Here is a 20,856-nt window from a genome sequence, read left to right as displayed (position 1 = left end):
CCCACAACCAAAGAGGGCCAAAGGCTCTGGACCATTCTTTCTACATTGCAACTATGTCATCCAAATCACTGGGATTTTTTTCTCTTCTCAAAATTTTTCACACTGTACATGTTGAAATGGTCTTACAACCGGTGCCCTCCTCTTCTGGCCGAAACTTTAAGTTGAGAGGCACCATAGGATTTTCTGTAACATGCAACTGAGACAAAAAGAGGACACTGCCGCCCCTGGGTGGGCTTGAACCACCAACCTTCCGGTTAACAGCCGAACGCGCTAACCAATTGCGCCACAGAGACAACCACGCTCCGCCACTTTGATTAAAGTCGTAAAAAAGCCACAACATGGTAAATGGAGTATGTTTCTTAGAGGACCTTCTGATCAACACAATAAAAAGAAGAGAATGATAAAACATAACAACTGCGTGGAACTACAGCCGCCAACAAATGGACAATTGCAACACAGAGATGGCCTCCACATTAGCGTCTTAACAACAGTCAGCGGGTAATAGGCTACCCCTCTCTTTTGGAGGTATGGCAGCAGAGTGGCGCAGCGGAAGCGTGCTGGGCCCATAACCCAGAGGTCGATGCATCGAAACCATCCTCTGCTAAGTGCTCTCTTTTACTCACGCCCCCTGTTACAATTTGGCCATTATCCCCGGTCGGAATCACATGTTTTTCTCGTAAAAATAGAATAGAGACCCCCGATCCCTGACCATCTCATTTTCACGACCTTCAGACTATGCTTTTTATACACGCAACCTCCCAGTTTCTCATGCCACATGTTTTCGCCTTTGCAACAAAGTGGCACAGGCAAAGGCTTTTGGGCCCACAACCAAATGGGCCATTGGATCTAGACCATCTTTTCTACGTTGCGACTTTCTTATTTAAATCATTCTGATTTCTTTTCTCTTCCCACAATTCTTCACTCTGTACACTAACGACTCACCTATACTTTTACACCACCCGGCACCCTGTAAGCTCCACGCTCCTTCTGCTTTTACGGGAGAAAGACATCCACACTTAAATAAAAAAAAAAATAAAAAAAAAAAAAAAGCTTAAAGCTACAGGTTGAAAAGTATGTGATGATCACAATTGTGGTGAATCAGGCACCCCAACATGGAAACCAGCATGGACCCCAACATGGACTCCCAGAAGGGGGATTAGCTCAAATGGTAGAGCGCTCGCTTAGCATGCGAGAGGTAACGGGATCGACGCCCGTATTCTCCAAAGTTTTGGTTTGCCGAGTTTTTCAAAGAGCGGGACAATTCTCCTCTGTTTCCCTACTCATGTAACTCATTTGCAAGCTTAGGAAGCACCCGACAACCAGCTCAGCAAGCCTTCGATAGCTCAGCTGGTAGAGCGGAGGACTGTAGTAGAAAATCAGCAATCCTTAGGTCGCTGGTTCAATTCCGGCTCGAAGGAACTTTTGTTAGTCTCATAGATGATGTTTCAACCTGTCGACAAATGCTCTCCCGGTGCCCTCGTCTTCTATCTATTTTCAGAGGGGTCTCTTGTTTGTGTTGGGTATTTGAAATGGGCATCCGACCGAAACTCTCAGTTGAGAGCCACAGTAGGACTTTCTGTAACTCTGACATGCAACTGAAACAAAAAGAGGGTACAATCATCCCTGGGTGGGCTTGAACCACCAACCTTTTGGTTATCAGACAAAAAAAAGTTTTCACAACCTTCAAGCTTTGCTTGAACCTCCCAGTTTCTCATGTCATGTGTCATCTTCTTTGAAACAGAGTGGCGCATGGAAAGACATTTAGGCCCACAACCAAAGAGGGCCAAAGGCTCTGGACCATTCTTTCTACATTGCAACTATGTCATCCAAATCACTGGGATTTTTTTCTCTTCTCAAAATTTTTCACACTGTACATGTTGAAATAGTCTTACAACCGGTGCCCTCCTCTTCTGGCCGAAACTTTAAGTTGAGAGGCACCATAGGATTTTCTGTAACATGCAACTGAGACAAAAAGAGGACACTGCCGTCCCTGGGTGGGCTTGAACCACCAACCTTCCGGTTAACAGCCGAACGCGCTAACCAATTGCGCCACAGAGACAACCACGCTCCCCCACTTTGATTAAAGTCGTAAAAAAGCCACAACATGGTAAATGGAGTATGTTTCTTAGAGGACCTTCTGATCAACACAATAAAAAGAAGAGAATGATAAAACATAACAACTGCGTGGAACTACAGCCGCCAACAAATGGACAATTGCAACACAGAGATGGCCTCCACATTAGCGTCTTAACAACAGTCAGCGGGTAATAGGCTACCCCTCTCTTTTGGAGGTATGGCAGCAGAGTGGCGCAGCGGAAGCGTGCTGGGCCCATAACCCAGAGGTCGATGCATCGAAACCATCCTCTGCTAAGTGCTCTCTTTTACTCACGCCCCCTGTTACAATTTGGCCATTATCCCCGGTCGGAATCACATGTTTTTCTCGTAAAAATAGAATAGAGACCCCCGATCCCTGACCATCTCATTTTCACGACCTTCAGACTATGCTTTTTATACACGCAACCTCCCAGTTTCTCATGCCACATGTTTTCGCCTTTGCAACAAAGTGGCACAGGCAAAGGCTTTTGGGCCCACAACCAAATGGGCCATTGGATCTAGACCATCTTTTCTACGTTGCGACTTTCTTATTTAAATCATTCTGATTTCTTTTCTCTTCCCACAATTCTTCACTCTGTACACTAACGACTCACCTATACTTTTACACCACCCGGCACCCTGTAAGCTCCACGCTCCTTCTGCTTTTACGGGAGAAAGACATCCACACTTAAATAAAAAAAAAAAAAAAAAAAAAAAAAAAGCTTAAAGCTACAGGTTGAAAAGTATGTGATGATCACAATTGTGGTGAATCAGGCACCCCAACATGGAAACCAGCATGGACCCCAACATGGACTGCCAGAAGGGGGATTAGCTCAAATGGTAGAGCGCTCGCTTAGCATGCGAGAGGTAACGGGATCGACGCCCGTATTCTCCAAAGTTTTGGTTTGCCGAGTTTTTCAAAGAGCGGGACAATTCTCCTCTGTTTCCCTACTCATGTAACTCATTTGCAAGCTTAGGAAGCACCCGACAACCAGCTCAGCAAGCCTTCGATAGCTCAGCTGGTAGAGCGGAGGACTGTAGTAGAAAATCAGCAATCCTTAGGTCGCTGGTTCAATTCCGGCTCGAAGGAACTTTTGTTAGTCTCATAGATGATGTTTCAACCTGTCGACAAATGCTCTCCCGGTGCCCTCGTCTTCTATCTATTTTCAGAGGGGTCTCTTGTTTGTGTTGGGTATTTGAAATGGGCATCCGACCGAAACTCTCAGTTGAGAGCCACAGTAGGACTTTCTGTAACTCTGACATGCAACTGAAACAAAAAGAGGGTACAATCATCCCTGGGTGGGCTTGAACCACCAACCTTTTGGTTATCAGACAAAAAAAAGTTTTCACAACCTTCAAGCTTTGCTTGAACCTCCCAGTTTCTCATGTCATGTGTCATCTTCTTTGAAACAGAGTGGCGCATGGAAAGACATTTAGGCCCACAACCAAAGAGGGCCAAAGGCTCTGGACCATTCTTTCTACATTGCAACTATGTCATCCAAATCACTGGGATTTTTTTCTCTTCTCAAAATTTTTCACACTGTACATGTTGAAATAGTCTTACAACCGGTGCCCTCCTCTTCTGGCCGAAACTTTAAGTTGAGAGGCACCATAGGATTTTCTGTAACATGCAACTGAGACAAAAAGAGGACACTGCCGTCCCTGGGTGGGCTTGAACCACCAACCTTCCGGTTAACAGCCGAACGCGCTAACCAATTGCGCCACAGAGACAACCACGCTCTGCCACTTTGATTAAAGTCGTAAAAAAGCCACAACATGGTAAATGGAGTATGTTTCTTAGAGGACCTTCTGATCAACACAATAAAAAGAAGAGAATGATAAAACATAACAACTGCGTGGAACTACAGCCGCCAACAAATGGACAATTGCAACACAGAGATGGCCTCCACATTAGCGTCTTAACAACAGTCAGCGGGTAATAGGCTACCCCTCTCTTTTGGAGGTATGGCAGCAGAGTGGCGCAGCGGAAGCGTGCTGGGCCCATAACCCAGAGGTCGATGCATCGAAACCATCCTCTGCTAAGTGCTCTCTTTTACTCACGCCCCCTGTTACAATTTGGCCATTATCCCCGGTCGGAATCACATGTTTTTCTCGTAAAAATAGAATAGAGACCCCCGATCCCTGACCATCTCATTTTCACGACCTTCAGACTATGCTTTTTATACACGCAACCTCCCAGTTTCTCATGCCACATGTTTTCGCCTTTGCAACAAAGTGGCACAGGCAAAGGCTTTTGGGCCCACAACCAAATGGGCCATTGGATCTAGACCATCTTTTCTACGTTGCGACTTTCTTATTTAAATCATTCTGATTTCTTTTCTCTTCCCACAATTCTTCACTCTGTACACTAACGACTCACCTATACTTTTACACCACCCGGCACCCTGTAAGCTCCACGCTCCTTCTGCTTTTACGGGAGAAAGACATCCACACTTAAATAAAAAAAAAAAAAAAAAAAAAAAAAAAGCTTAAAGCTACAGGTTGAAAAGTATGTGATGATCACAATTGTGGTGAATCAGGCACCCCAACATGGAAACCAGCATGGACCCCAACATGGACTCCCAGAAGGGGGATTAGCTCAAATGGTAGAGCGCTCGCTTAGCATGCGAGAGGTAACGGGATCGACGCCCGTATTCTCCAAAGTTTTGGTTTGCCGAGTTTTTCAAAGAGCGGGACAATTCTCCTCTGTTTCCCTACTCATGTAACTCATTTGCAAGCTTAGGAAGCACCCGACAACCAGCTCAGCAAGCCTTCGATAGCTCAGCTGGTAGAGCGGAGGACTGTAGTAGAAAATCAGCAATCCTTAGGTCGCTGGTTCAATTCCGGCTCGAAGGAACTTTTGTTAGTCTCATAGATGATGTTTCAACCTGTCGACAAATGCTCTCCCGGTGCCCTCGTCTTCTATCTATTTTCAGAGGGGTCTCTTGTTTGTGTTGGGTATTTGAAATGGGCATCCGACCGAAACTCTCAGTTGAGAGCCACAGTAGGACTTTCTGTAACTCTGACATGCAACTGAAACAAAAAGAGGGTACAATCATCCCTGGGTGGGCTTGAACCACCAACCTTTTGGTTATCAGACAAAAAAAAGTTTTCACAACCTTCAAGCTTTGCTTGAACCTCCCAGTTTCTCATGTCATGTGTCATCTTCTTTGAAACAGAGTGGCGCATGGAAAGACATTTAGGCCCACAACCAAAGAGGGCCAAAGGCTCTGGACCATTCTTTCTACATTGCAACTATGTCATCCAAATCACTGGGATTTTTTTCTCTTCTCAAAATTTTTCACACTGTACATGTTGAAATAGTCTTACAACCGGTGCCCTCCTCTTCTGGCCGAAACTTTAAGTTGAGAGGCACCATAGGATTTTCTGTAACATGCAACTGAGACAAAAAGAGGACACTGCCGTCCCTGGGTGGGCTTGAACCACCAACCTTCCGGTTAACAGCCGAACGCGCTAACCAATTGCGCCACAGAGACAACCACGCTCTGCAACTTTGATTAAAGTCGTAAAAAAGCCACAACATGGTAAATGGAGTATGTTTCTTAGAGGACCTTCTGATCAACACAATAAAAAGAAGAGAATGATAAAACATAACAACTGCGTGGAACTACAGCCGCCAACAAATGGACAATTGCAACACAGAGATAGCCTTCACATTAGCGTCTTAACAACAGTCAGCGGGTAATAGGCTACCCCTCTCTTTTGGAGGTATGGCAGCAGAGTGGCGCAGCGGAAGCGTGCTGGGCCCATAACCCAGAGGTCGATGCATCGAAACCATCCTCTGCTAAGTGCTCTCTTTTACTCACGCCCCCTGTTACAATTTGGCCATTATCCCCGGTCGGAATCACATGTTTTTCTCGTAAAAATAGAATAGAGACCCCCGATCCCTGACCATCTCATTTTCACGACCTTCAGACTATGCTTTTTATACACGCAACCTCCCAGTTTCTCATGCCACATGTTTTCGCCTTTGCAACAAAGTGGCACAGGCAAAGGCTTTTGGGCCCACAACCAAATGGGCCATTGGATCTAGACCATCTTTTCTACGTTGCGACTTTCTTATTTAAATCATTCTGATTTCTTTTCTCTTCCCACAATTCTTCACTCTGTACACTAACGACTCACCTATACTTTTACACCACCCGGCACCCTGTAAGCTCCACGCTCCTTCTGCTTTTACGGGAGAAAGACATCCACACTTAAATAAAAAAAAAAAAAAAAAAAAAAAAAAAGCTTAAAGCTACAGGTTGAAAAGTATGTGATGATCACAATTGTGGTGAATCAGGCACCCCAACATGGAAACCAGCATGGACCCCAACATGGACTCCCAGAAGGGGGATTAGCTCAAATGGTAGAGCGCTCGCTTAGCATGCGAGAGGTAACGGGATCGACGCCCGTATTCTCCAAAGTTTTGGTTTGCCGAGTTTTTCAAAGAGCGGGACAATTCTCCTCTGTTTCCCTACTCATGTAACTCATTTGCAAGCTTAGGAAGCACCCGACAACCAGCTCAGCAAGCCTTCGATAGCTCAGCTGGTAGAGCGGAGGACTGTAGTAGAAAATCAGCAATCCTTAGGTCGCTGGTTCAATTCCGGCTCGAAGGAACTTTTGTTAGTCTCATAGATGATGTTTCAACCTGTCGACAAATGCTCTCCCGGTGCCCTCGTCTTCTATCTATTTTCAGAGGGGTCTCTTGTTTGTGTTGGGTATTTGAAATGGGCATCCGACCGAAACTCTCAGTTGAGAGCCACAGTAGGACTTTCTGTAACTCTGACATGCAACTGAAACAAAAAGAGGGTACAATCATCCCTGGGTGGGCTTGAACCACCAACCTTTTGGTTATCAGACAAAAAAAAGTTTTCACAACCTTCAAGCTTTGCTTGAACCTCCCAGTTTCTCATGTCATGTGTCATCTTCTTTGAAACAGAGTGGCGCATGGAAAGACATTTAGGCCCACAACCAAAGAGGGCCAAAGGCTCTGGACCATTCTTTCTACATTGCAACTATGTCATCCAAATCACTGGGATTTTTTTCTCTTCTCAAAATTTTTCACACTGTACATGTTGAAATAGTCTTACAACCGGTGCCCTCCTCTTCTGGCCGAAACTTTAAGTTGAGAGGCACCATAGGATTTTCTGTAACATGCAACTGAGACAAAAAGAGGACACTGCCGTCCCTGGGTGGGCTTGAACCACCAACCTTCCGGTTAACAGCCGAACGCGCTAACCAATTGCGCCACAGAGACAACCACGCTCTGCCACTTTGATTAAAGTCGTAAAAAAGCCACAACATGGTAAATGGAGTATGTTTCTTAGAGGACCTTCTGATCAACACAATAAAAAGAAGAGAATGATAAAACATAACAACTGCGTGGAACTACAGCCGCCAACAAATGGACAATTGCAACACAGAGATGGCCTCCACATTAGCGTCTTAACAACAGTCAGCGGGTAATAGGCTACCCCTCTCTTTTGGAGGTATGGCAGCAGAGTGGCGCAGCGGAAGCGTGCTGGGCCCATAACCCAGAGGTCGATGCATCGAAACCATCCTCTGCTAAGTGCTCTCTTTTACTCACGCCCCCTGTTACAATTTGGCCATTATCCCCGGTCGGAATCACATGTTTTTCTCGTAAAAATAGAATAGAGACCCCCGATCCCTGACCATCTCATTTTCACGACCTTCAGACTATGCTTTTTATACACGCAACCTCCCAGTTTCTCATGCCACATGTTTTCGCCTTTGCAACAAAGTGGCACAGGCAAAGGCTTTTGGGCCCACAACCAAATGGGCCATTGGATCTAGACCATCTTTTCTACGTTGCGACTTTCTTATTTAAATCATTCTGATTTCTTTTCTCTTCCCACAATTCTTCACTCTGTACACTAACGACTCACCTATACTTTTACACCACCCGGCACCCTGTAAGCTCCACGCTCCTTCTGCTTTTACGGGAGAAAGACATCCACACTTAAATAAAAAAAAAAAAAAAAAAAAAAAAAAAGCTTAAAGCTACAGGTTGAAAAGTATGTGATGATCACAATTGTGGTGAATCAGGCACCCCAACATGGAAACCAGCATGGACCCCAACATGGACTGCCAGAAGGGGGATTAGCTCAAATGGTAGAGCGCTCGCTTAGCATGCGAGAGGTAACGGGATCGACGCCCGTATTCTCCAAAGTTTTGGTTTGCCGAGTTTTTCAAAGAGCGGGACAATTCTCCTCTGTTTCCCTACTCATGTAACTCATTTGCAAGCTTAGGAAGCACCCGACAACCAGCTCAGCAAGCCTTCGATAGCTCAGCTGGTAGAGCGGAGGACTGTAGTAGAAAATCAGCAATCCTTAGGTCGCTGGTTCAATTCCGGCTCGAAGGAACTTTTGTTAGTCTCATAGATGATGTTTCAACCTGTCGACAAATGCTCTCCCGGTGCCCTCGTCTTCTATCTATTTTCAGAGGGGTCTCTTGTTTGTGTTGGGTATTTGAAATGGGCATCCGACCGAAACTCTCAGTTGAGAGCCACAGTAGGACTTTCTGTAACTCTGACATGCAACTGAAACAAAAAGAGGGTACAATCATCCCTGGGTGGGCTTGAACCACCAACCTTTTGGTTATCAGACAAAAAAAAGTTTTCACAACCTTCAAGCTTTGCTTGATCCTCCCAGTTTCTCATGTCATGTGTCATCTTCTTTGAAACAGAGTGGCGCATGGAAAGACATTTAGGCCCACAACCAAAGAGGGCCAAAGGCTCTGGACCATTCTTTCTACATTGCAACTATGTCATCCAAATCACTGGGATTTTTTTCTCTTCTCAAAATTTTTCACACTGTACATGTTGAAATAGTCTTACAACCGGTGCCCTCCTCTTCTGGCCGAAACTTTAAGTTGAGAGGCACCATAGGATTTTCTGTAACATGCAACTGAGACAAAAAGAGGACACTGCCGTCCCTGGGTGGGCTTGAACCACCAACCTTCCGGTTAACAGCCGAACGCGCTAACCAATTGCGCCACAGAGACAACCACACTCTGCCACTTTGATTAAAGTCGTAAAAAAGCCACAACATGGTAAATGGAGTATGTTTCTTAGAGGACCTTCTGATCAACACAATAAAAAGAAGAGAATGATAAAACATAACAACTGCGTGGAACTACAGCCGCCAACAAATGGACAATTGCAACACAGAGATGGCCTCCACATTAGCGTCTTAACAACAGTCAGCGGGTAATAGGCTACCCCTCTCTTTTGGAGGTATGGCAGCAGAGTGGCGCAGCGGAAGCGTGCTGGGCCCATAACCCAGAGGTCGATGCATCGAAACCATCCTCTGCTAAGTGCTCTCTTTTACTCACGCCCCCTGTTACAATTTGGCCATTATCCCCGGTCGGAATCACATGTTTTTCTCGTAAAAATAGAATAGAGACCCCCGATCCCTGACCATCTCATTTTCACGACCTTCAGACTATGCTTTTTATACACGCAACCTCCCAGTTTCTCATGCCACATGTTTTCGCCTTTGCAACAAAGTGGCACAGGCAAAGGCTTTTGGGCCCACAACCAAATGGGCCATTGGATCTAGACCATCTTTTCTACGTTGCGACTTTCTTATTTAAATCATTCTGATTTCTTTTCTCTTCCCACAATTCTTCACTCTGTACACTAACGACTCACCTATACTTTTACACCACCCGGCACCCTGTAAGCTCCACGCTCCTTCTGCTTTTACGGGAGAAAGACATCCACACTTAAATAAAAAAAAAAAAAAAAAAAGCTTAAAGCTACAGGTTGAAAAGTATGTGATGATCACAATTGTGGTGAATCAGGCACCCCAACATGGAAACCAGCATGGACCCCAACATGGACTGCCAGAAGGGGGATTAGCTCAAATGGTAGAGCGCTCGCTTAGCATGCGAGAGGTAACGGGATCGACGCCCGTATTCTCCAAAGTTTTGGTTTGCCGAGTTTTTCAAAGAGCGGGACAATTCTCCTCTGTTTCCCTACTCATGTAACTCATTTGCAAGCTTAGGAAGCACCCGACAACCAGCTCGGCAAGCCTTCGATAGCTCAGCTGGTAGAGCGGAGGACTGTAGTAGAAAATCAGCAATCCTTAGGTCGCTGGTTCAATTCCGGCCCGTTAGTCTCATAGATGATGTTTCAACCTGTCGACAAATGCTCTCCCGGTGCCCTCGTCTTCTATCTATTTTCAGAGGGGTCTCTTGTTTGTGTTGGGTATTTGAAATGGGCATCCGACCGAAACTCTCAGTTGAGAGCCACAGTAGGACTTTCTGTAACTCTGACATGCAACTGAAACAAAAAGAGGGTACAATCATCCCTGGGTGGGCTTGAACCACCAACCTTTTGGTTATCAGACAAAAAAAAAGTTTTCACAACCTTCAAGCTTTGCTTGAACCTCCCAGTTTCTCATGTCATGTGTCATCTTCTTTGAAACAGAGTGGCGCATGGAAAGACATTTAGGCCCACAACCAAAGAGGGCCAAAGGCTCTGGACCATTCTTTCTACATTGCAACTATGTCATCCAAATCACTGGGATTTTTTTCTCTTCTCAAAATTTTTCACACTGTACATGTTGAAATAGTCTTACAACCGGTGCCCTCCTCTTCTGGCCGAAACTTTAAGTTGAGAGGCACCATAGGATTTTCTGTAACATGCAACTGAGACAAAAAGAGGACACTGCCGTCCCTGGGTGGGCTTGAACCACCAACCTTCCGGTTAACAGCCGAACGCGCTAACCAATTGCGCCACAGAGACAACCACGCTCCGCCACTTTGATTAAAGTCGTAAAAAAGCCACAACATGGTAAATGGAGTATGTTTCTTAGAGGACCTTCTGATCAACACAATAAAAAGAAGAGAATGATAAAACATAACAACTGCGTGGAACTACAGCCGCCAACAAATGGACAATTGCAACACAGAGATGGCCTCCACATTAGCGTCTTAACAACAGTCAGCGGGTAATAGGCTACCCCTCTCTTTTGGAGGTATGGCAGCAGAGTGGCACAGCGGAAGCGTGCTGGGCCCATAACCCAGAGGTCGATGCATCGAAACCATCCTCTGCTAAGTGCTCTCTTTTACTCACGCCCCCTGTTACAATTTGGCCATTATCCCCGGTCGGAATCACATGTTTTTCTCGTAAAAATAGAATAGAGACCCCCGATCCCTGACCATCTCATTTTCACGACCTTCAGACTATGCTTTTTATACACGCAACCTCCCAGTTTCTCATGCCACATGTTTTCGCCTTTGCAACAAAGTGGCACAGGCAAAGGCTTTTGGGCCCACAACCAAATGGGCCATTGGATCTAGACCATCTTTTCTACGTTGCGACTTTCTTATTTAAATCATTCTGATTTCTTTTCTCTTCCCACAATTCTTCACTCTGTACACTAACGACTCACCTATACTTTTACACCACCCGGCACCCTGTAAGCTCCACGCTCCTTCTGCTTTTACGGGAGAAAGACATCCACACTTAAAAAAAAAAAAAAAAAAAAAAAGCTTAAAGCTACAGGTTGAAAAGTATGTGATGATCACAATTGTGGTGAATCAGGCACCCCAACATGGAAACCAGCATGGACCCCAACATGGACTGCCAGAAGGGGGATTAGCTCAAATGGTAGAGCGCTCGCTTAGCATGCGAGAGGTAACGGGATCGACGCCCGTATTCTCCAAAGTTTTGGTTTGCCGAGTTTTTCAAAGAGCGGGACAATTCTCCTCTGTTTCCCTACTCATGTAACTCATTTGCAAGCTTAGGAAGCACCCGACAACCAGCTCGGCAAGCCTTCGATAGCTCAGCTGGTAGAGCGGAGGACTGTAGTAGAAAATCAGCAATCCTTAGGTCGCTGGTTCAATTCCGGCTCGAAGGAACTTTTGTTAGTCTCATAGATGATGTTTCAACCTGTCGACAAATGCTCTCCCGGTGCCCTCGTCTTCTATCTATTTTCAGAGGGGTCTCTTGTTTGTGTTGGGTATTTGAAATGGGCATCCGACCGAAACTCTCAGTTGAGAGCCACAGTAGGACTTTCTGTAACTCTGACATGCAACTGAAACAAAAAGAGGGTACAATCATCCCTGGGTGGGCTTGAACCACCAACCTTTTGGTTATCAGACAAAAAAAAGTTTTCACAACCTTCAAGCTTTGCTTGAACCTCCCAGTTTCTCATGTCATGTGTCATCTTCTTTGAAACAGAGTGGCGCATGGAAAGACATTTAGGCCCACAACCAAAGAGAGCCAAAGGCTCTGGACCATTCTTTCTACATTGCAACTATGTCATCCAAATCACTGGGATTTTTTTCTCTTCTCAAAATTTTTCACACTGTACATGTTGAAATGGTCTTACAACCGGTGCCCTCCTCTTCTGGCCGAAACTTTAAGTTGAGAGGCACCATAGGATTTTCTGTAACATGCAACTGAGACAAAAAGAGGACACTGCCGTCCCTGGGTGGGCTTGAACCACCAACCTTCCGGTTAACAGCCGAACGCGCTAACCAATTGCGCCACAGAGACAACCACGCTCCCCCACTTTGATTAAAGTCGTAAAAAAGCCACAACATGGTAAATGGAGTATGTTTCTTAGAGGACCTTCTGATCAACACAATAAAAAGAAGAGAATGATAAAACATAACAACTGCGTGGAACTACAGCCGCCAACAAATGGACAATTGCAACACAGAGATGGCCTCCACATTAGCGTCTTAACAACAGTCAGCGGGTAATAGGCTACCCCTCTCTTTTGGAGGTATGGCAGCAGAGTGGCGCAGCGGAAGCGTGCTGGGCCCATAACCCAGAGGTCGATGGATCGAAACCATCCTCTGCTAAGTGCTCTCTTTTACTCACGCCCCCTGTTACAATTTGGCCATTATCCCCGGTCGGAATCACATGTTTTTCTCGTAAAAATAGAATAGAGACCCCCGATCCCTGACCATCTCATTTTCACGACCTTCAGACTATGCTTTTTATACACGCAACCTCCCAGTTTCTCATGCCACATGTTTTCGCCTTTGCAACAAAGTGGCACAGGCAAAGGCTTTTGGGCCCACAACCAAATGGGCCATTGGATCTAGACCATCTTTTCTACGTTGCGACTTTCTTATTTAAATCATTCTGATTTCTTTTCTCTTCCCACAATTCTTCACTCTGTACACTAACGACTCACCTATACTTTTACACCACCCGGCACCCTGTAAGCTCCACGCTCCTTCTGCTTTTACGGGAGAAAGACATCCACACTTAAAAAAAAAAAAAAAAAAAAAAAGCTTAAAGCTACAGGTTGAAAAGTATGTGATGATCACAATTGTGGTGAATCAGGCACCCCAACATGGAAACCAGCATGGACCCCAACATGGACTGCCAGAAGGGGGATTAGCTCAAATGGTAGAGCGCTCGCTTAGCATGCGAGAGGTAACGGGATCGACGCCCGTATTCTCCAAAGTTTTGGTTTGCCGAGTTTTTCAAAGAGCGGGACAATTCTCCTCTGTTTCCCTACTCATGTAACTCATTTGCAAGCTTAGGAAGCACCCGACAACCAGCTCGGCAAGCCTTCGATAGCTCAGCTGGTAGAGCGGAGGACTGTAGTAGAAAATCAGCAATCCTTAGGTCGCTGGTTCAATTCCGGCTCGAAGGAACTTTTGTTAGTCTCATAGATGATGTTTCAACCTGTCGACAAATGCTCTCCCGGTGCCCTCGTCTTCTATCTATTTTCAGAGGGGTCTCTTGTTTGTGTTGGGTATTTGAAATGGGCATCCGACCGAAACTCTCAGTTGAGAGCCACAGTAGGACTTTCTGTAACTCTGACATGCAACTGAAACAAAAAGAGGGTACAATCATCCCTGGGTGGGCTTGAACCACCAACCTTTTGGTTATCAGACAAAAAAAAGTTTTCACAACCTTCAAGCTTTGCTTGAACCTCCCAGTTTCTCATGTCATGTGTCATCTTCTTTGAAACAGAGTGGCGCATGGAAAGACATTTAGGCCCACAACCAAAGAGGGCCAAAGGCTCTGGACCATTCTTTCTACATTGCAACTATGTCATCCAAATCACTGGGATTTTTTTCTCTTCTCAAAATTTTTCACACTGTACATGTTGAAATGGTCTTACAACCGGTGCCCTCCTCTTCTGGCCGAAACTTTAAGTTGAGAGGCACCATAGGATTTTCTGTAACATGCAACTGAGACAAAAAGAGGACACTGCCGTCCCTGGGTGGGCTTGAACCACCAACCTTCCGGTTAACAGCCGAACGCGCTAACCAATTGCGCCACAGAGACAACCACGCTCCCCCACTTTGATTAAAGTCGTAAAAAAGCCACAACATGGTAAATGGAGTATGTTTCTTAGAGGACCTTCTGATCAACACAATAAAAAGAAGAGAATGATAAAACATAACAACTGCGTGGAACTACAGCCGCCAACAAATGGACAATTGCAACACAGAGATGGCCTCCACATTAGCGTCTTAACAACAGTCAGCGGGTAATAGGCTACCCCTCTCTTTTGGAGGTATGGCAGCAGAGTGGCGCAGCGGAAGCGTGCTGGGCCCATAACCCAGAGGTCGATGGATCGAAACCATCCTCTGCTAAGTGCTCTCTTTTACTCACGCCCCCTGTTACAATTTGGCCATTATCCCCGGTCGGAATCACATGTTTTTCTCGTAAAAATAGAATAGAGACCCCCGATCCCTGACCATCTCATTTTCACGACCTTCAGACTATGCTTTTTATACACGCAACCTCCCAGTTTCTCATGCCACATGTTTTCGCCTTTGCAACAAAGTGGCACAGGCAAAGGCTTTTGGGCCCACAACCAAATGGGCCATTGGATCTAGACCATCTTTTCTACGTTGCGACTTTCTTATTTAAATCATTCTGATTTCTTTTCTCTTCCCACAATTCTTCACTCTGTACACTAACGACTCACCTATACTTTTACACCACCCGGCACCCTGTAAGCTCCACGCTCCTTCTGCTTTTACGGGAGAAAGACATCCACACTTAAAAAAAAAAAAAAAAAAAAAAGCTTAAAGCTACAGGTTGAAAAGTATGTGATGATCACAATTGTGGTGAATCAGGCACCCCAACATGGAAACCAGCATGGACCCCAACATGGACTGCCAGAAGGGGGATTAGCTCAAATGGTAGAGCGCTCGCTTAGCATGCGAGAGGTAACGGGATCGACGCCCGTATTCTCCAAAGTTTTGGTTTGCCGAGTTTTTCAAAGAGCGGGACAATTCTCCTCTGTTTCCCTACTCATGTAACTCATTTGCAAGCTTAGGAAGCACCCGACAACCAGCTCGGCAAGCCTTCGATAGCTCAGCTGGTAGAGCGGAGGACTGTAGTAGAAAATCAGCAATCCTTAGGTCGCTGGTTCAATTCCGGCTCGAAGGAACTTTTGTTAGTCTCATAGATGATGTTTCAACCTGTCGACAAATGCTCTCCCGGTGCCCTCGTCTTCTATCTATTTTCAGAGGGGTCTCTTGTTTGTGTTGGGTATTTGAAATGGGCATCCGACCGAAACTCTCAGTTGAGAGCCACAGTAGGACTTTCTGTAACTCTGACATGCAACTGAAACAAAAAGAGGGTACAATCATCCCTGGGTGGGCTTGAACCACCAACCTTTTGGTTATCAGACAAAAAAAAGTTTTCACAACCTTCAAGCTTTGCTTGAACCTCCCAGTTTCTCATGTCATGTGTCATCTTCTTTGAAACAGAGTGGCGCATGGAAAGACATTTAGGCCCACAACCAAAGAGGGCCAAAGGCTCTGGACCATTCTTTCTACATTGCAACTATGTCATCCAAATCACTGGGATTTTTTTCTCTTCTCAAAATTTTTCACACTGTACATGTTGAAATGGTCTTACAACCGGTGCCCTCCTCTTCTGGCCGAAACTTTAAGTTGAGAGGCACCATAGGATTTTCTGTAACATGCAACTGAGACAAAAAGAGGACACTGCCGTCCCTGGGTGGGCTTGAACCACCAACCTTCCGGTTAACAGCCGAACGCGCTAACCAATTGCGCCACAGAGACAACCACACTCCCCCACTTTGATTAAAGTCGTAAAAAAGCCACAACATGGTAAATGGAGTATGTTTCTTAGAGGACCTTCTGATCAACACAATAAAAAGAAGAGAATGATAAAACATAACAACTGCGTGGAACTACAGCCGCCAACAAATGGACAATTGCAACACAGAGATGGCCTCCACATTAGCGTCTTAACAACAGTCAGCGGGTAATAGGCTACCCCTCTCTTTTGGAGATATGGCAGCAGAGTGGCGCAGCGGAAGCGTGCTGGGCCCATAACCCAGAGGTCGATGGATCGAAACCATCCTCTGCCAAGTGCTCTCTTTTACTCACGCCCCCTGTTACAATTTGGCCATTATCCCCGGTCGGAATCACATGTTTTTCTCGTAAAAATAGAATAGAGACCCCCGATCCCTGACCATCTCATTTTCACGACCTTCAGACTATGCTTTTTATACACGCAACCTCCCAGTTTCTCATGCCACATGTTTTCGCCTTTGCAACAAAGTGGCACAGGCAAAGGCTTTTGGGCCCACAACCAAATGGGCCATTGGATCTAGACCATCTTTTCTACGTTGCGACTTTCTTATTTAAATCATTCTGATTTCTTTTCTCTTCCCACAATTCTTCACTCTGTACACTAACGACTCACCTATACTTTTACACCACCCGGCACCCTGTAAGCTCCACGCTCCTTCTGCTTTTACGGGAGAAAGACATCCACACTTAAAAAAAAAAAAAAAAAAAAAAAAAAAAAGCTTAAAGCTACAGGTTGAAAAGTATGTGATGATCACAATTGTGGTGAATCAGGCACCCCAACATGGAAACCAGCATGGACCCCAACATGGACTGCCAGAAGGGGGATTAGCTCAAATGGTAGAGCGCTCGCTTAGCATGCGAGAGGTAACGGGATCGACGCCCGTATTCTCCAAAGTTTTGGTTTGCCGAGTTTTTCAAAGAGCGGGACAATTCTCCTCTGTTTCCCTACTCATGTAACTCATTTGCAAGCTTAGGAAGCACCCGACAACCAGCTCGGCAAGCCTTCGATAGCTCAGCTGGTAGAGCGGAGGACTGTAGTAGAAAATCAGCAATCCTTAGGTCGCTGGTTCAATTCCGGCTCGAAGGAACTTTTGTTAGTCTCATAGATGATGTTTCAACCTGTCGACAAATGCTCTCCCGGTGCCCTCGTCTTCTATCTATTTTCAGAGGGGTCTCTTGTTTGTGTTGGGTATTTGAAATGGGCATCCGACCGAAACTCTCAGTTGAGAGCCACAGTAGGACTTTCTGTAACTCTGACATGCAACTGAAACAAAAAGAGGGTACAATCATCCCTGGGTGGGCTTGAACCACCAACCTTTTGGTTATCAGACAAAAAAAAGTTTTCACAACCTTCAAGCTTTGCTTGAACCTCCCAGTTTCTCATGTCATGTGTCATCTTCTTTGAAACAGAGTGGCGCATGGAAAGACATTTAGGCCCACAACCAAAGAGGGCCAAAGGCTCTGGACCATTCTTTCTACATTGCAACTATGTCATCCAAATCACTGGGATTTTTTTCTCTTCTCAAAATTTTTCACACTGTACATGTTGAAATGGTCTTACAACCGGTGCCCTCCTCTTCTGGCCGAAACTTTAAGTTGAGAGGCACCATAGGATTTTCTGTAACATGCAACTGAGACAAAAAGAGGACACTGCCGTCCCTGGGTGGGCTTGAACCACCAACCTTCCGGTTAACAGCCGAACGCGCTAACCAATTGCGCCACAGAGACAACCACGCTCCCCCACTTTGATTAAAGTCGTAAAAAAGCCACAACATGGTAAATGGAGTATGTTTCTTAGAGGACCTTCTGATCAACACAATAAAAAGAAGAGAATGATAAAACATAACAACTGCGTGGAACTACAGCCGCCAACAAATGGACAATTGCAACACAGAGATGGCCTCCACATTAGCGTCTTAACAACAGTCAGCGGGTAATAGGCTACCCCTCTCTTTTGGAGGTATGGCAGCAGAGTGGCGCAGCGGAAGCGTGCTGGGCCCATAACCCAGAGGTCGATGGATCGAAACCATCCTCTGCTAAGTGCTCTCTTTTACTCACGCCCCCTGTTACAATTTGGCCATTATCCCCGGTCGGAATCACATGTTTTTCTCGTAAAAATAGAATAGAGACCCCCGATCCCTGACCATCTCATTTTCACGACCTTCAGACTATGCTTTTTATACACGCAACCTCCCAGTTTCTCATGCCACATGTTTTCGCCTTTGCAACAAAGTGGCACAGGCAAAGGCTTTTGGGCCCACAACCAAATGGGCCATTGGATCTAGACCATCTTTTCTACGTTGCGACTTTCTTATTTAAATCATTCTGATTTCTTTTCTCTTCCCACAATTCTTCACTCTGTACACTAACGACTCACCTATACTTTTACACCACCCGGCACCCTGTAAGCTCCACGCTCCTTCTGCTTTTACGGGAGAAAGACATCCACACTTAAAAAAAAAAAAAAAAAGCTTAAAGCTACAGGTTGAAAAGTATGTGATGATCACAATTGTGGTGAATCAGGCACCCCAACATGGAAACCAGCATGGACCCCAACATGGACTGCCAGAAGGGGGATTAGCTCAAATGGTAGAGCGCTCGCTTAGCATGCGAGAGGTAACGGGATCGACGCCCGTATTCTCCAAAGTTTTGGTTTGCCGAGTTTTTCAAAGAGCGGGACAATTCTCCTCTGTTTCCCTACTCATGTAACTCATTTGCAAGCTTAGGAAGCACCCGACAACCAGCTCGGCAAGCCTTCGATAGCTCAGCTGGTAGAGCGGAGGACTGTAGTAGAAAATCAGCAATCCTTAGGTCGCTGGTTCAATTCCGGCTCGAAGGAACTTTTGTTAGTCTCATAGATGATGTTTCAACCTGTCGACAAATGCTCTCCCGGTGCCCTCGTCTTCTATCTATTTTCAGAGGGGTCTCTTGTTTGTGTTGGGTATTTGAAATGGGCATCCGACCGAAACTCTCAGTTGAGAGCCACAGTAGGACTTTCTGTAACTCTGACATGCAACTGAAACAAAAAGAGGGTACAATCATCCCTGGGTGGGCTTGAACCACCAACCTTTTGGTTATCAGACAAAAAAAAGTTTTCACAACCTTCAAGCTTTGCTTGAACCTCCCAGTTTCTCATGTCATGTGTCATCTTCTTTGAAACAGAGTGGCGCATGGAAAGACATTTAGGCCCACAACCAAAGAGGGCCAAAGGCTCTGGACCATTCTTTCTACATTGCAACTATGTCATCCAAATCACTGGGATTTTTTTCTCTTCTCAAAATTTTTCACACTGTACATGTTGAAATGGTCTTACAACCGGTGCCCTCCTCTTCTGGCCGAAACTTTAAGTTGAGAGGCACCATAGGATTTTCTGTAACATGCAACTGAGACAAAAAGAGGACACTGCCGTCCCTGGGTGGGCTTGAACCACCAACCTTCCGGTTAACAGCCGAACGCGCTAACCAATTGCGCCACAGAGACAACCACACTCCCCCACTTTGATTAAAGTCGTAAAAAAGCCACAACATGGTAAATGGAGTATGTTTCTTAGAGGACCTTCTGATCAACACAATAAAAAGAAGAGAATGATAAAACATAACAACTGCGTGGAACTACAGCCGCCAACAAATGGACAATTGCAACACAGAGATGGCCTCCACATTAGCGTCTTAACAACAGTCAGCGGGTAATAGGCTACCCCTCTCTTTTGGAGGTATGGCAGCAGAGTGGCGCAGCGGAAGCGTGCTGGGCCCATAACCCAGAGGTCGATGGATCGAAACCATCCTCTGCTAAGTGCTCTCTTTTACTCACGCCCCCTGTTACAATTTGGCCATTATCCCCGGTCGGAATCACATGTTTTTCTCGTAAAAATAGAATAGAGACCCCCGATCCCTGACCATCTCATTTTCACGACCTTCAGACTATGCTTTTTATACACGCAACCTCCCAGTTTCTCATGCCACATGTTTTCGCCTTTGCAACAAAGTGGCACAGGCAAAGGCTTTTGGGCCCACAACCAAATGGGCCATTGGATCTAGACCATCTTTTCTACGTTGCGACTTTCTTATTTAAATCATTCTGATTTCTTTTCTCTTCCCACAATTCTTCACTCTGTACACTAACGACTCACCTATACTTTTACACCACCCGGCACCCTGTAAGCTCCACGCTCCTTCTGCTTTTACGGGAGAAAGACATCCACACTTAAAAAAAAAAAAAAAAAAAAAAAGCTTAAAGCTACAGGTTGAAAAGTATGTGATGATCACAATTGTGGTGAATCAGGCACCCCAACATGGAAACCAGCATGGACCCCAACATGGACTGCCAGAAGGGGGATTAGCTCAAATGGTAGAGCGCTCGCTTAGCATGCGAGAGGTAACGGGATCGACGCCCGTATTCTCCAAAGTTTTGGTTTGCCGAGTTTTTCAAAGAGCGGGACAATTCTCCTCTGTTTCCCTACTCATGTAACTCATTTGCAAGCTTAGGAAGCACCCGACAACCAGCTCGGCAAGCCTTCGATAGCTCAGCTGGTAGAGCGGAGGACTGTAGTAGAAAATCAGCAATCCTTAGGTCGCTGGTTCAATTCCGGCTCGAAGGAACTTTTGTTAGTCTCATAGATGATGTTTCAACCTGTCGACAAATGCTCTCCCGGTGCCCTCGTCTTCTATCTATTTTCAG

General features: G+C 45.6%; 13 non-coding genes across 13 annotated transcripts; 2 read left to right on the top strand and 11 right to left on the bottom strand.

Annotated features, from left to right (window-relative positions):
* Nucleotides 1–1,985: 1,985 nt before the first annotated feature.
* TRNAN-GUU (transfer RNA asparagine (anticodon GUU)) lies at nucleotides 1,986–2,059 on the bottom strand. Its single transcript has one exon. It is a non-coding gene; the product is annotated as a tRNA-Asn (tRNA).
* Nucleotides 2,060–3,751: 1,692 nt separating this feature from the next.
* TRNAN-GUU (transfer RNA asparagine (anticodon GUU)) lies at nucleotides 3,752–3,825 on the bottom strand. The gene has a single exon. It is a non-coding gene; the product is annotated as a tRNA-Asn (tRNA).
* A 1,692-nt stretch (nucleotides 3,826–5,517) lies between these two features.
* TRNAN-GUU (transfer RNA asparagine (anticodon GUU)) lies at nucleotides 5,518–5,591 on the bottom strand. The gene has a single exon. It is a non-coding gene; the product is annotated as a tRNA-Asn (tRNA).
* A 1,692-nt stretch (nucleotides 5,592–7,283) lies between these two features.
* Nucleotides 7,284–7,357, bottom strand: TRNAN-GUU (transfer RNA asparagine (anticodon GUU)). Its single transcript has one exon. It is a non-coding gene; the product is annotated as a tRNA-Asn (tRNA).
* A 1,692-nt stretch (nucleotides 7,358–9,049) lies between these two features.
* On the bottom strand, nucleotides 9,050–9,123 carry TRNAN-GUU (transfer RNA asparagine (anticodon GUU)). Its single transcript has one exon. It is a non-coding gene; the product is annotated as a tRNA-Asn (tRNA).
* Nucleotides 9,124–10,796: 1,673 nt separating this feature from the next.
* TRNAN-GUU (transfer RNA asparagine (anticodon GUU)) lies at nucleotides 10,797–10,870 on the bottom strand. The gene has a single exon. It is a non-coding gene; the product is annotated as a tRNA-Asn (tRNA).
* Nucleotides 10,871–12,554: 1,684 nt separating this feature from the next.
* TRNAN-GUU (transfer RNA asparagine (anticodon GUU)) lies at nucleotides 12,555–12,628 on the bottom strand. The gene has a single exon. It is a non-coding gene; the product is annotated as a tRNA-Asn (tRNA).
* A 1,684-nt stretch (nucleotides 12,629–14,312) lies between these two features.
* TRNAN-GUU (transfer RNA asparagine (anticodon GUU)) lies at nucleotides 14,313–14,386 on the bottom strand. The gene has a single exon. It is a non-coding gene; the product is annotated as a tRNA-Asn (tRNA).
* Nucleotides 14,387–16,069: 1,683 nt separating this feature from the next.
* Nucleotides 16,070–16,143, bottom strand: TRNAN-GUU (transfer RNA asparagine (anticodon GUU)). Its single transcript has one exon. It is a non-coding gene; the product is annotated as a tRNA-Asn (tRNA).
* Nucleotides 16,144–17,833: 1,690 nt separating this feature from the next.
* On the bottom strand, nucleotides 17,834–17,907 carry TRNAN-GUU (transfer RNA asparagine (anticodon GUU)). The gene has a single exon. It is a non-coding gene; the product is annotated as a tRNA-Asn (tRNA).
* Nucleotides 17,908–18,932: 1,025 nt separating this feature from the next.
* TRNAY-GUA (transfer RNA tyrosine (anticodon GUA)) lies at nucleotides 18,933–19,018 on the top strand. Its single transcript is given in 2 exon segments — nucleotides 18,933–18,969; nucleotides 18,983–19,018. It is a non-coding gene; the product is annotated as a tRNA-Tyr (tRNA).
* Nucleotides 19,019–19,585: 567 nt separating this feature from the next.
* TRNAN-GUU (transfer RNA asparagine (anticodon GUU)) lies at nucleotides 19,586–19,659 on the bottom strand. The gene has a single exon. It is a non-coding gene; the product is annotated as a tRNA-Asn (tRNA).
* A 1,031-nt stretch (nucleotides 19,660–20,690) lies between these two features.
* Nucleotides 20,691–20,776, top strand: TRNAY-GUA (transfer RNA tyrosine (anticodon GUA)). Its single transcript is given in 2 exon segments — nucleotides 20,691–20,727; nucleotides 20,741–20,776. It is a non-coding gene; the product is annotated as a tRNA-Tyr (tRNA).
* Nucleotides 20,777–20,856: the final 80 nt, after the last annotated feature.

The sequence above is a fragment of the Rhinoderma darwinii genome (genome assembly GCF_050947455.1).
Source record: "Rhinoderma darwinii isolate aRhiDar2 chromosome 4 unlocalized genomic scaffold, aRhiDar2.hap1 SUPER_4_unloc_9, whole genome shotgun sequence".
NCBI lineage: Eukaryota > Metazoa > Chordata > Amphibia > Anura > Rhinodermatidae > Rhinoderma > Rhinoderma darwinii.
The sequence above is the reverse complement of the archived record's forward strand: the minus strand, read 5'-3'. Positions and strand labels throughout refer to the sequence as shown.